Genomic DNA, 14876 nt, shown 5'->3' on the forward strand with positions numbered 1-14876 from the left:
CATTGTTTAAGCTAATACTGTACTGTTAATACTGCACTGTTAAGCTAATGCTGTACTGTTAATACTGCACTGTTAAGCTAATGCTGTACTGTTAAGCTAATACTGTACTGTTAATACTGTACTGTTAAGCTAATACTGTACTGTTAATACTGCACTGTTTAAGCTAATACTGTACTGTTAAGCTAATGCTGTACTGCTAATGCTGTACTGTTAATACTGCACTGTTAAGCTAATACTGCACTGTTTAAGCTAATACTGTACTGTTAATACTGTACTGTTAAGCTAATACTGTACTGTTAATACTGCACTGTTTAAGCTAATACTGTACTGTTAAGCTAATGCTGTACTGTTAATACTGCACTGTTAAGCTAATGCTGTACTGTTAATACTGCACTGTTTAAGCTAATACTGTACTGTTAAGCTAATACTGTACTGTTAATACTGCACTGTTAAGCTAATACTGTACTGTTTAAGATAATACTGTACTGTTAATACTGCACTGTTAAGCTAATACTGTACTGTTAAGCTAATACTGCACTGTTAATACTGCACTGTTTAAGCTAATACTGCACTGTTAAGCTAATACTGCACTGTTAATACTGCACTGTTAAGCTAATACTGTACTGTTAATACTGCACTGTTAAGCTAACACATGTTCATTGAACATTATTATTTCTGCAGCACAAACCTTCCATGCTCCAGCGTTGAGTTTCTCTTATGTTCAAATGTATGTTGCATGGGGTGTAAGTCAGTACGAACCCGCTTTCCCCGTAGGACATCAGGTACTAATTTGCTCTGACTTTTGCAGACATTTTTGTTGACAAATGAGCTGCATTTTTCATCATCTTGCAGCATTTTTTCTGAGGCTCACGGTTAATTTACCTTCTGTGTACACGTGGGTCAATGACATTGTGCATCACATGTTACATCACTACCTGGGTAAGTACAAAGCAATATTTTTAAACTTTATGTGGAAAAATGCAGGGAGTATGAAATCATGCGAGGCCAGCATATTTCACCTATTTTGTGCGGAAATATTCGATTATTGCGGTGAATACGTGCTCTTTTTGACCCCCGCATAATGTGCATTATTTGCTTGACTATGACTATGAATTGTGTGATTGCATAATCACATTTTTCTGGAGGGACTGTTTTATAGTCTACGCTTCACGCCTCAGATCTGTGTTCAAAGCTCATGGATGAGAAGTTTGGTTTAGTCTGATCATTTATAAACATTTGATCTGATGGTCTTATGACATACTTTATTTGTAGTGTTTAATACATTCTTTCTGGTGTAAAATGCAGTTATAGTTCATTTTATTCACTGCAGTCAAATGTCTGCACACACAACACCTACTGTAGTCTTTGTCTGTCCTTGCAGAGACACCCCTGTAGATATTTCTGGGGATTCTACCATTTATTTTCTTTTTCTGGTTAATGTTTGTTTTTATGACGTGAGTTCTTCTGAGGGTCTAATGCAGTGATTCCCAGCCTTTTTTGTCTTGTGACCCCAGTTTAACATCACAATTTTTGGTGACCCCAGACATTCAAAACGGAACCTTTTTTTTTTTTTTGTTTGGTAAAATTAATTTGTTGTTAATCACGTAATAGTTTGCTATATTATGTTGCAAATAAATGTTAATTTTAGATGACATTTAGGCTTTATAATGTATATTATTGTGGACGGAGGCAGAAAAAACAATAACTCAAACTATAAATTATGAAAGAGCTCCAGGATCTTAAACTGTCCACAATGAACATTTTAAAGATAATAAAGAGTACCACAGTGCTTCGCTGTCAGCTTCAGAGTTTGTCATGTCTTTTATGGATTGTGATTGTCTCTGTAAACTCACCATATATTTTTTAATAGTAAGTTTTTATTTTTATCAATTACTAGAAATTTCAGGCGACCCCATTTGAATTCCAGGCGACCCCACATGGGGTCCTGACCCCAAGGTTGAAAAACACTGGTCTAATGACAGAAGGTCTTGTATTTTATTTTAGTTCGTTTTTTTTTTTTTTTTTTCTTTCCAGTTGTAAATCTGTTTGAGACAGTTCTCTGATTTGTGATACAAGGCTGAATAACTGAATTAAACTGAACTGAATTGAGCCCCCTTTTCATAACACAACTCAAATATTTCCAGAATACAAAGAACCCTAATATACTTTTCTTCAGTCTGATAAAGGACATGTTAACACCTGTGAATGCTCTCCATACTGTTGTTTATGATCATATCCCACCTGTTGCCCTGCGTATGTTTTCCGAAAACTGATCACAAAATGTTCATAACATTCATGAAGGACAGTTTACAACCAGCAGTAGTCTATAGGCATTGCGTCACTGTTCTTACCTCAGAATAATCTAGTTGTAAATAGAGGATTAAGCACAGAGACCCTCCAATAAAACACTGATGTCTTCAGTCTTAAAAATAAGACAATATGCTGTTAAGTATTTTAGTTGCCGTGTTTGTGAGAACACTGATACTCCTACAACTTCATGAGCAAAGTGTTACAGGACTATTGTTAGTTTGTGTGTAAGATATCAATGACAAGTCTTATGAATGAACCCCCTCCCCTGAAACCCACCCATACATACACTGCACTACAAAATGTATTAATACCAAGTACAATAACATGGAGTGTGAGGTTAGAAACTGTTAAAATGTTATGTCCTTTAACTGTTTTCGTGTTGTTATGTAACCTTTGACGTCCTCACACCTGTTCTAGTGGTGGGTTGTAAATCTACTAAGCAACGAAGGGAATATTATTGGACCATTGGTGTAAGTGGACGGTGACAGCGAGGGGTGGGAGACTAATGTGAATATCTGTTTATTACATGAATATTTGTCAGAGCTCAACTTTATGTCATTTAGTTTAGATATAAAATGAACCAAGACTTTGTAAAATCCAGTAAATGCATTATTTATAGTTACGATGCATTGTTTGGATGGGATTTCAATGAGGCAGGTGGTGTAAGTTTGTAGCTGTTGGAGTATTTGTTTGTGTGTGTGGCTGTGTTTGTCTAAAGTTATGTGCTCCCTATAATATGAATCATTAAATTTGAGAGTAAACATTTGTTTTTAAGGTTAGGGTCAGGTTAAAGTCAAGGTTAAGGTTTAAAATTAAAGTAAGAGTTATGTTTTCGGCAGGCTGTGGTCAAGGTAAGGTCAAGATCAGAGCAGTCCCTGAGAAAGTCATGTCAGTCTACGCAGTTGTACCTAGGGATGGGAACTGAGAACCGGTTCTTTTTTTTAAAACCAGATCCCAGTAGCTCGATTCCTTGGAATCGTTTGCCTGCGTGCTTAACAATTCTGCTTATCAATTCTGCCTTTGTTGCGCATGTGCGATGACGTCACATTGTTTTGGTCTGAACGTAGCCAACATGGTGCTGAGGCAGAAACGGTCCAAAAAGACGACACCAGGTCCACTGGAACACTGTCAAAGCTTCCATGTCTTCAAAAGGGTGGAATCCCTCCAATCTGCTCAAACATTTGTCCACAGCATGTGAATCATTTACAGGAATGTCACGTATTTGATTCTCTACTTAGCAACGCTTGTGAATGTAGCGGCAGAGTGAACGCCAGGCCCAGTTCTGGTTCTGGTGTGGGCAACAAACGCTGTATCCCCTCAAATACAAGTTTCCGAAGGTAGGGGACAGAAAATGAGGTGCACAACAACAGGAGACGAGCCGAGTTGAACCGGTTCCACGAGGTAGAAATGCGACAACAGAGGAATTAGTAAAGCGTCTTTAGTTTCACTTTCACTGCACGCCGCTACCCCCCCACACACACACACACAAACTGGGCCCGGCGTCATCTGTTATTATTATTTGTACATAGTGTATATGTTATATTTTCTGTGCAGAGATGGAAATATAAAAGACAGTTAATGCAACACACACCTGTTTGTACTCTTTTATTGCCTCACCCAATGAGAATCAATAAGGAATCGGATCGATAAGCAAAATCGATAATGGAATCGGAATCGTTAAATTCTTATGGATTTCCATCCCTAGTTGTACCTGAATGCATATATTATTTTACATTATATTTAATACAAAAATCTGCATGTAACACAGTCCAAAAGGACACGAAAATTATGCGCTACTATTTTTTAAAAATATCTTTATTCTCTCACAGGTACAGTTTGTGAATTTAACTAATTATGCAAGGCAGAGTGTTTCACAAAAATGACCACTGTTGCAAATCATTTGCAATTTATATGTGTTTAACTGGGCAGGTTCTGTATGTAATGCAAGTGGACACGATGGATTCCACACCAAACCTAGAATGAGACTGAGATTGATGAAAAACCACATGTTGGATTAGAAAAACCACTAGGATCGACACATTTAACACAGTGTCTTTTTTATAGTCTATATAAGACCATTTCAAGCGATGTTTTCAAAATAAAACCCACTGACACCTAGGTAGTTTTTCATGTCCCGATTTCAGTCATATTTTTCGCCTCAAAATTTTATTAAAAATTCATAAGTTTTGGGATGGCTCAGAGGAAGAGTAGAATTTTTTGCATTCATCTGAAGTCATCATTAGGTCATCCGGGGGGGAAATATGTCTAAATTTCTCTTTTATTATTGGGTCTAAAAAGCTGGAAAAGTGCCAGATACCAAAATGTACCCAGTTTCATAGAAGCACCCTGATACATGGACCAGTTTAGTGAAACAACTTAACAAACAGAATGAAATCTGAATATTAGTATGACCGATCCATGACCCAGATTTTAGGGATACTGCCCAGGATGGAGGATTCAACCAGTGGGTTCGACAAGGAGTCACAACATTGTGTCTTCTGATTAATAACTCTGAATTTCTAAATTTCAAAACCATATCAGAAAAAATTGTGAAAAATAAAGTAGAAGGAAAAAAAAAAAAAAAAGACAATCGAGGAACATAAACACAGACTGTAGAGAGATAGCGGACGAAGCCTCCATAATGTCACCCACCTGTTTATGGATGGTCATTTTGAAACCTTGAGCTCAATCAATTGTCTTTTGTGGAAAAAACACTTATATTAGATAAGAGGTGGAGCTTAAGAGAACTAGTGTTGAAACAAAGTGCATTCAAGGTCTCTGGGTGGAGTAAGTGGAATGCTGCTCAACCAATCAGAATACTTGCTGCATGCCATGTCATTCGAATGATAAATAACCCTGTAAATATCTTTTAACCCTCCGGTATCCGGGTGTGCTTTTTAGGCACACTTTGCACTTTGTTTTAAAAAACTTCATATTATTTTCACAATTTAAATAAGGTTAGAATTCAAAAGTTGTTCATTTTTGCATGGTCTTTAAAATTCTGGCCACCAACTACAATGTGCACACTGTAAACTAAAGAAAATTACAAGACCAGCATCTGTCTCCCAAGTGTGCCTAAAACGCACTATTTCTGCCATTTGAAATGTATGATTAGGGCTGACCTTGATTTACAAAAATAAAACAAATTAGAGCAGAAAAATAAATCAATATATAATATTTAATAGTTTGATTTATAGGTGTGCATTTTACACACACTTGGTGACAGATGCTAGTATTTTTGAACATTTGACCTAGCGACAAAAATAATAATGCAAATTAACCCTTTCACGCACTGTCCACCCCAGTGGACAGTTCTTCTCCAGCTGTTCTCTTGTATATTAATGGGTTTTGTTGTTTTAGTTCAATATCAGCCAACACAGTGGACGCTTATGTACCATCCCATACACTGTAATTCAGATCATTACTGTAACTTTCTGTTCTTGATAAACCTGATCTGCGCTAACATGTTTGAGTGTAAATCAATTGTTATTTGTTAGACAAGAAGGTTTTTTTTTTTTGCATATTATCTCCATGAAGTGAGTAATTACTAGCATTAGAATATGTTAAAATGTGAGAAGACATCAGATTAGCAGCATTAAAAATGTTTTTATTTCATTGTTTTCATATCACTTTCTGATATTGGGTTTTAAACACATGTTTCTTTACTTCAAAAATTAAATGCATGGATATTTTTGTAACTCCATAGAAAAAAAAAAAAACTCAATCACATTGTTTTTTTCATGGCTAAACACTGGAGAAAAAAATCTTGACTAAGGTTCTCATAATTCGTGCATGAAAGGGTTAACTAATGTTGGAGTTAATCATTGACATATGCCAGGCTGCAAAAATCAAATAATATGTGATCCAAATTTATTTTTTGTGTTTTTTGCATCCAAAAAAATTGTTTGTTTACATTACAAACACGGCATTTAAAGGGTTAAAAAATGTGACAATTATTGAGTATTTGGTATTTTTATTTACGGCTCAAGTTGATGAAATAGAAAAAAAGTGTAAAAGAATTAAAAACAAACTGTATGAACATTTTTTTTTTTTTTTTACATTATTCCACAGGTGTGCGAAAAAGACACACTTGGTGCTTAGTAAGGGCCTTACTGGACGGGATACCAGAGGGTTAAATACAAGAACAAATGTGGAATTAAAAAGGATTAAATTCACTTGCAGGACTAATAATCAGTGTTCATTGCCTTTTTTTTTTTTTTTTTTTTTTTTTTTTTAACATGTGACGGCTACGTTTTGGTAGCTACATGCATTTGACTACACATTTGAAAATGCTCCAACAGCCTCAGCCATCTTGCACCATCTCGAGCATGTTGTTGTGGGGCTTTGGATTGGACGTGGCTCTGTGGAACCATGCAGTCATGGAGAGAAAAGTGTCAGCTTACCAAAAGCAAGATATATTTTACACCATGTTGTTGCACAGTCTGCCCTCAGTCTGGCGTCTGCTGCCTCCTTCCCTTAGAACTCTGTGAGCAGGAGGTGAAGAATGGTGCCACACATGTAACAAGTGTGCGTCATAGCCACGTTTTGTTTTTGTAGATGACTGGGAGAGTCAGCTAATGGATGCTTTTCTAGAAGCAATTAAGGAAGGAATGCCAAAGCAGCTAAATAAGATGTATGAGACACATCCACATAATCCAATGTTATGGAAGAAATCCCAACCCATATTTGGTGTTGAGCATACTGAGCACAGTGTCATCTAGCCTGAAGGATGGTTCATATATGTACAGAGAATACTGAAAATGAATTAATGACAAATAAGAAAATTAAAAAATAGTGATTTTTAACCCATAAAGACACAATTTGACTTTTGTCGCAATTCACAAACAAATTTTTCTCTGTATTTACCCTTTCTTAACTGATTTATCACCGTTTATGGTAATATTATCCTCTTTATTTTGCACATCTTCAGTAAAAATCAGGTATTTTTCTATATTTAATCTACTGATCATGTAGATGTTCATGAAATCTCAGAGTAAATTCAAAGGTTATTTTATCAGAAACAGAGAAAACTGAAGATAAAATGACTTTTTTTAGTAAAATATATCTTTAACTGAACATAAAACCAGTGTGTCCATCCACTGTCATTGATCGAACTCCATGAGTTTTACTAGTGAATCAATGTTGTAGGAGATGACGATGTTTCCATGGTAACTACAGAGCCTCTGAACGTCCAAAAGGGTCATATCTGATGACCATGAAAAGACGATGAACTGCATTTTACACCAATTATTTACATGTATTGATAGAATTAGTGGATCAACAGGTATTAAACAGTTTAGATCAGTGGATGGTTTTGGTCAGTGGTGGATGTTTGGGTCTTTATGGGTTAAATGCCAAAAAGACCCACTGTAAAAAAAAAAAATCTGTAATTTAAACAGAATTTTCACTGTTTATTTTACAGATTTGTCCTGTATTTTTAAGAGTACAGGAAAATATCTGTGAATTAACAAAAAGAGACTGTGATTTACATGTCAAAATGTAAAATAACACAAAAAAAAAATGTAACTGTGGATAACCATAAAATTTAAAATTTTAAAAGAAATTTTTTCTTTTTTTCACAGAAAAATACAGTTAAGATACATTTGCAAATGTATCATAATTTCACCAATATTTATTTTCTATTTATGAGATTAAACTGTTAATTTTAAGTTTAATACTGTAAAAAATAAACAAATAATAATAAAAGGAGATAAAATTACTGACAATTAACCGTAAAAGAAGTATTTGTTCTGTACGTTTAACCAAGACCTTGTTTGTTAATTGACAAATATCTTGTGTAATTACAGGTTTCAAAACAAAAATGTTAAATAAATGTGTTTTTGTGATGTATAACATGTATAAGCACTGATAAACTGTCCAAATACAGTTTTTATCAATGGATTGTACTACTTAGTCTCATTGAAAATTATTTATAAATATATTTATAGGTAATTTGATTGTTTTAATACATGAAAATATTCTTTATTAAACATTAAAAAAAAAAAAAAGCAAAATATCATGTAAAGTTAGAGCAAAAAACTGCATTTTAATTATGGAAAATTACCATATTTTTATGAGATGGTTACTTTCCGATATTTTACAGTATTTTTCGGCACCCCTCCCGCTGCCAGAATATTACTGTTTTTTTTTTTTTTTACAGTGTACAAGTAGATAACGCTAGATATACAATACACATAGAGTTGCGGAAAAAATTATTAGACCACCAAAAGTCATCAAAAACAATGGTTATGCAATCCAGTACTAACTCCTGTATGAATCATGTGACTAAAACAGACAGAAAAGAAAACATGGAATGTCTAAAAGCACTGTTTTTGTCAGTACAATGCCATAGATATTGATGGAAGAACTGAAGTGATTTTGGTTATTATCAAGAAAACATGGAAAAGAAATAGATATCAGATCTGAAATTAAACTAGTATGAGCTATTTTTGTTGTTATCATTATATTTGTCCGAACAAATGTACCTGTTGTTGGACCAGGCATTAGTGGATCAAAAGGTATTAAACAGTTTAGATCAGTAAATGGTTTTGGACGACGGTGGATGTTTGGGTCTTTATGGGTTAATATTTCATCCTGGTATAATGATGCGTGGATACTGAAGATAACGACTGAATTTACATAAAAGCAACAGGTTCTACGCTAAAACATTTTGCAGTAGTCCAGTTTCACCATGTGTTTTTACCACTAAAACCATCTCTTCAGAAGAGTGTGTGTGTGCAGACCAAGGTTCTAATAGTTTTGGATTTTTCATTATAGTTTAGTTTTATTTAGTTTTGACTTTTTTTTTCTCTAATTCAGTTAGTTTTAATTCGTTTTTAGAGCAGGTTTGCTAGTTTTATTAGTTTAAATTTTTTTTCTAAATGCTTAGTTTTAGTTTAGTTTTAGTTTAATTTTATTATTATTTTTTAATATCTTTTATCTTCTTCTCCGTTGTATTCAAATAAATCCCAGACAGGACTCTGCTGCTTTCTCCCAACTTTAGTCTCTATGTTTCCAGGTAGAGTGGGGACAAGAAGACAACTCTAAACCACAAGTGACGACAAGTGACGGACCGTTAAGTACCGTATGGTCCCGCGAGCTAAAATTGCTAGAGCGAAATAAATCGATTTCGTATCAATCCGACATTGACAAAGACAAAAACGAAGGGAATTTTATCCATAATTTTTATACATTTTAGTTAGTTTTGTAAACACACAATACAGTTTCACTTAGTTATCGTTTTTTTCTTTTAATTATAGTTCTTATTTTTTTCAGTTAACGAAAATGTTTCTTCAATTCTAGTTTTCGCCATTTCATTAGTTTTCGTTAACGATAATAACCTTGGTGCAGACATCAACACTTCTTTCTTTGAAGCTGCTCACAGGCAATATTCGATGCTCCACATGCCACGGTGACAGAATGGACATGTACAAATGGGCTTTTGCGTCATAAGAAACTGAAAACCTTCATTATGATCTCATCGGCTGAGTCACAGTCACAGTAAATTCTGACTCACTGCCATGAGTTTTGCCGTGCAGTCATGTTCCTGTGTAAGTGTAGTTTCTTATTAGGACAGTTTTTATAAAGGGAAGGAACGTTGGCAGTGGAGCCAAATGAGCTTATGATCAGAGACAAAGCCAGCCAGTCACACCAGTCCTGTGCTATAATAAATTCACCTATAGTTCAGTAATGGAAGCCGCTTTCTCTCAACAGATTTCAAATAAAAGCATGGAGATGGATGCCATTGTGGTTTTAAAGCAACACAATGGAACTTTTACTTGTGGGGTCCCCCTAAAGCAGTGGTTCCTCACCTTTTTGGCTCGTGACCCCATTTTAACATCACAAATTTCTGGCAACCCCAGACATTCAAAACGGAAACTTTTTTTTCTTACTAAAATTAGGGATGTCTGATATTGGCTTTTTTGTCAAAAACCGATATGCCAATATTGTCCAATGCTTAATTTCCGATTTTGATATCTAGCGATACCGCTGCCGATATATGTGGGATATTAAACTAATTTTAGGTAACATCACATATCTCCTGTCATGGAATTAACACATCATGCCTAATTTTATTGTGATGCCCCATTGGATGCATTCTCAAATGCAACAAGGCTTTCAAAATGTAAACACTGTCTGTGCAAAGAATACATTCTTCAACTTAAGTTGTGGAAAAAAATGCCATATTTACACTGAACAAAAATATAAATGCCCCACTTTTGTTTTTGCTCCCATTTTTCATGAGCTGAACTCAAAGATCTAAAACTTTTTCTATGGACACAAAAGGCCTATTTCTCTCAAATATTGTTCATAAATTTGTCTAAATCTGTGTTAGTGACACTTCTCCTTTGTCCTTTGCTGAATAATCCATCCACCTCACAGGTGTGGCATATCAAGATGCTGATTAGACAGCAGGATTATTGCACAGGTGTGACTTAGGCTGGCCACAATAAAAGGCCACTCTAAAATGTGCAGTTTCACTGTATTGGGTGGTCCAGGGGGGTCAGAAAACCAGTCAGTATTTGGTGTGACCACCATTTTCCTCGCACAGTCTTCTTCATGAATTCTCTGAAACAGCTTTGGAGATGGCTTATGGTAGAGAAATGAACATTCAATTCACAGGCAAAAGCTCTGGTGGAGATTCCTGAAGTCAGCATGCCAATTGCATATTCCCTCAAAACTTGTGACATCTGTGGTATTGTGCTGTGTGATAAAACTGCACATTTTGGAGTGGCCTTTTATTGTGGCCAGCCTAAGGCACACCTGTGCAAAAATCCTGCTGTCTAATCAGCATCTTGATATGCCACACCTGTGAGGTGGATGGATTATCTCAGCAAAGAAGAAGTGTTCACTAACACAAATTTAGACAGATTTGTGAACAATATTTGAGAGAAATAAACCTTGTGTGTACACAGAAAAAGTTTTAGATCTTTGAGTTCAGCTCATGAAAAATGGGAGCAAAAACAAAAGTGGGGCATTTATATTTTTGTTCAGTGTATTTATTTTCTCTCCCTCCCTCCATGAGTCTATTACAGTGTGGCAACTCTGCTGTACAATTTTGAAAACTGCACATTTCTTTCAGCTACAAACAATGCTTCATTTACGTGTCGGTAAATGCTGGCGAAATCAAGGCATTATTTTATCGGTTTTAATGATAGGCAAAAAAAAAAACCGATAATGATATTCACTGATATTACATTTTTATGCCAATATCGGGCCGATAATATCGGGGGCCGATATTATCGGACATCCCTAACTAAAATTAATTAGTTTTTGATCATGTTATAGTTTGCTATACTATGCTGCAAATAAAGATTAATTTTAGAGGACATTTAGTCTATATAATGTATATTATTCTGGATGGAGGCAGAAAAGCCAGGTGTAGATTTCTGCACAAAGGGAGAATTTTTTTTTCCTTGGTCAGGATATGTACAGTCAGTCCAGCTTGGATTTACAAGGCTGACAATTAATACTGAACAAACAAGAACTGAAACTATGAATTATGAAAGAGCTGCAGCATCTGAAACCGACCACAAAGAACATTTGACAGATAAACAGAACCACAGTGCTTCAGTTTCAGACTCACAGTTTGTCATGTCTTTTTTGGATTGGGATTGTTTCTATCAACTCACCATTTATTTTTTATTGATAAGGTTTTTTTGTTTTGTTTTGTTTTATGAATTACTAGAAATTTCAGGCAACCCCCCTGTGGGGTCCTGACCCCAAGATTGAAAATCACTGCCCTAAAGTCCCGAAACAGTATTGTCTGTCTGAAGAAAACATAACCTCCACCGTTACACTTGGTGGAGGTAATTAAGTTATCAGTAGCCGCCGTAGCATTCAAGAGTAGTATGAAGTGCATTTTGGGATATTTTCACAGCCATACATAAGTCTCCAACCAGTGCATCCTTGGTTTAAGCTAACTGACAAGAACAACATACAGGTATTCCATGCCTACTTGGTTTATGTAAACTTTAAATTGGAGCAGTATTTACTGTGTGAATGATGATGTTTCACGAGATCTCCAGAAAGGAAGAACAGACAAGAACGCATATTGAGAAACAGCTTTTCTTTTTATTTCCTGTTGTCGTCCATTACCATAACCATGTATATGTGGACTAGAGTTCATAAACCTTTTACTACTCCTTTAGCACGTAATTCAGCTTCACCACTAGACATCACCAAATACCACACACTGACTTGAAGTAATGACTTCTCACCTCAAAATTGAACTTCAGATGAATAATATCAGCATAGTCTTTTGTAGAATGATGAAAACCTTAAAACAACACGTAATGGTCAGCAGTGTCTTTGTTGGAGAAAGGGAACTTTGTTATGAAGAGGTTAGAGTTCACTGTTTAGTTAGCTACATCAGGATTTCAACATTATTTGTGAGAATGTCTTTAAAAATAGTATAATAAATTATAAATGATAAATGCTCCGAACTCAGATTTTTCACAAGACACAATATTGCAAGGTTGGAGCTGTAGCTCATTGCTTTCACATTTCATTTTGGTACTTATATTTTGAAATATACTAAGATGAATTATTTTCTAGTGAGATTATTTTATAATTTCACAAAATAAAGTGGTGGGCTGGTGAATGTTGCCCATAATAACCTGCCGTGGGAGTTCATGGAGGATCATGTTCCCTCTGTTCTGCTTTTTCCCAGATACAGAAAACATTTCATTCTGAAGTTTGGGCTACAAGGATAGACACTGATACCCTCTACAAGAATTAAGCAGTTTGGAAAAAGAATTAATGAATGAACTATAAAAGCACTCAGAGAGTGCAGACCTCCGCCAAGGTAGATCAGCCCCCGAATCACCAACAAAATGTAATCATTTGTTCCTTGTGCCGGTATCAACATTTCCTGAAAATTTTATCAAAATCCATCCATAACTTTTTGAGTTATCTTGCTAACAGACAAACAAATCCAACGAAAACCCAATGTATTTGTATGCAGATGACATATTGTTATATTAACATTTTCTCTGCTGATCATATGTGTTTGAATATAAGTTACTATAGTATACGAGATGTCACTCAACCTAAAGGGTCATATTTGTCTAAACTTACTTTTAATAGTCTGTGGAGCATTTATTTGTGTATTTGGACCCTAGTAACAACAAGTTGGACTGGTCCTGTTATATGGAGACTCTGCACAAGAAGGGGCAAAGTAGACTTTATTTCCTACGGAGATTAAAGTCTTTCAAGATCTCCAAGCCTCTTCTGTGCAGCTTCTACCAGACTGTGGTGGCTGGTGCCCTGTTTTTTGGTGTGTGTGTGTTGTGGGGAGGGAGCTCGCATTTCTGACAGAAACAGACTGAACAAACTCAATAAGAAAGCGAGCTCCATCACTGGGACTGGACTGGACACAGTTCAGCAGGTGGCTGGGGTGAGAATGCTCAGGAAACTGGACTCTATTTTGAAGAACGCATCTCACCCACTGCACCATCTGGAGGTGTTCAGAGAGAGCACCTTCAGCCACAGACTGATTCCCCCTCGGTCCAGGACTGAACGCAGTAGAAGGTCCTTCCTGCCTGCTGCCATTAGACTTTTTAATATCGCTGTGTGATAAATTATTGTATGCTGTGCATACTTAGGTGTTTGGGTTATTGTGTTATTTACATTACTTGTATTGTACATATTATATATATATATATATATATATATATATATATATATATTTATATATATATATATATATATCTTTTATTCTATTTACTTCTTCGTTCCATTGTTGGTTGTTGTGGGATGTTCATGTGATGGGTCAGTGTGTTTTTTCTTGTACTGCTGCTGTAGTAACGAAGCAATTTCCTGCAAAGAATCAATAAAAATATCTATCTATCTATCTCTATCTATCTATCTATCTATCTATCTATCTATCTATCTATCTATCTATCTATCTATCTATCTATCTATCTATCTATCTATCTATCTATCTACAGGGTGTTCCATAAGCCTCCATACATAGGAGACATAATACATATGGTTCTAACATGTATTTCTTTATATTTCTTCTTTATAGTTCTTCAGCAGTGGAGGACACTCATTGAAATGTGTTCCGATAAAATGGCAGTCATATAGAGCATATTATATAAATAAAAATGGTTTATGTCAAGAAACGTTTATTTTTCCTATGTATGGAGACTTATGGGACACCCTGTAGTTCAAAAAGTTTGAATTTGAACCCTCCAGGTGCTGCTAAGGTATCTTTATATTATTTTTGGCCTTTTCCAGTGGATTTCTACAACTTGTTTTAATTCCTGCTTAATTTGTTTCACCTATAACTAGTTACGTCACGACATTTGCACAAACTGTATATGGTCATGACTTCAGATGAACATTTCTCCAGTTCGATGTAACTGTTTGTCAGCAGCAGTGGTTGTAGTCCATACTGAAAATATGTCCAAACTTTGAGCCAATTATCTAAAATGTTCAGTTGTTGGTTGAACAGAACAGAGCAGCACAGCCAACAACCTGGGGGGGGGGGGGGGGCTTAAGTGGCTCATGTGCATTTAAAGGGCCAGCACTCCAAACCACCTTTCTGGTGTCATTACTCA

The sequence above is a fragment of the Sphaeramia orbicularis genome, chromosome 12 (assembly GCF_902148855.1).
Source record: "Sphaeramia orbicularis chromosome 12, fSphaOr1.1, whole genome shotgun sequence".
Lineage (NCBI taxonomy): Eukaryota > Metazoa > Chordata > Actinopteri > Kurtiformes > Apogonidae > Sphaeramia > Sphaeramia orbicularis.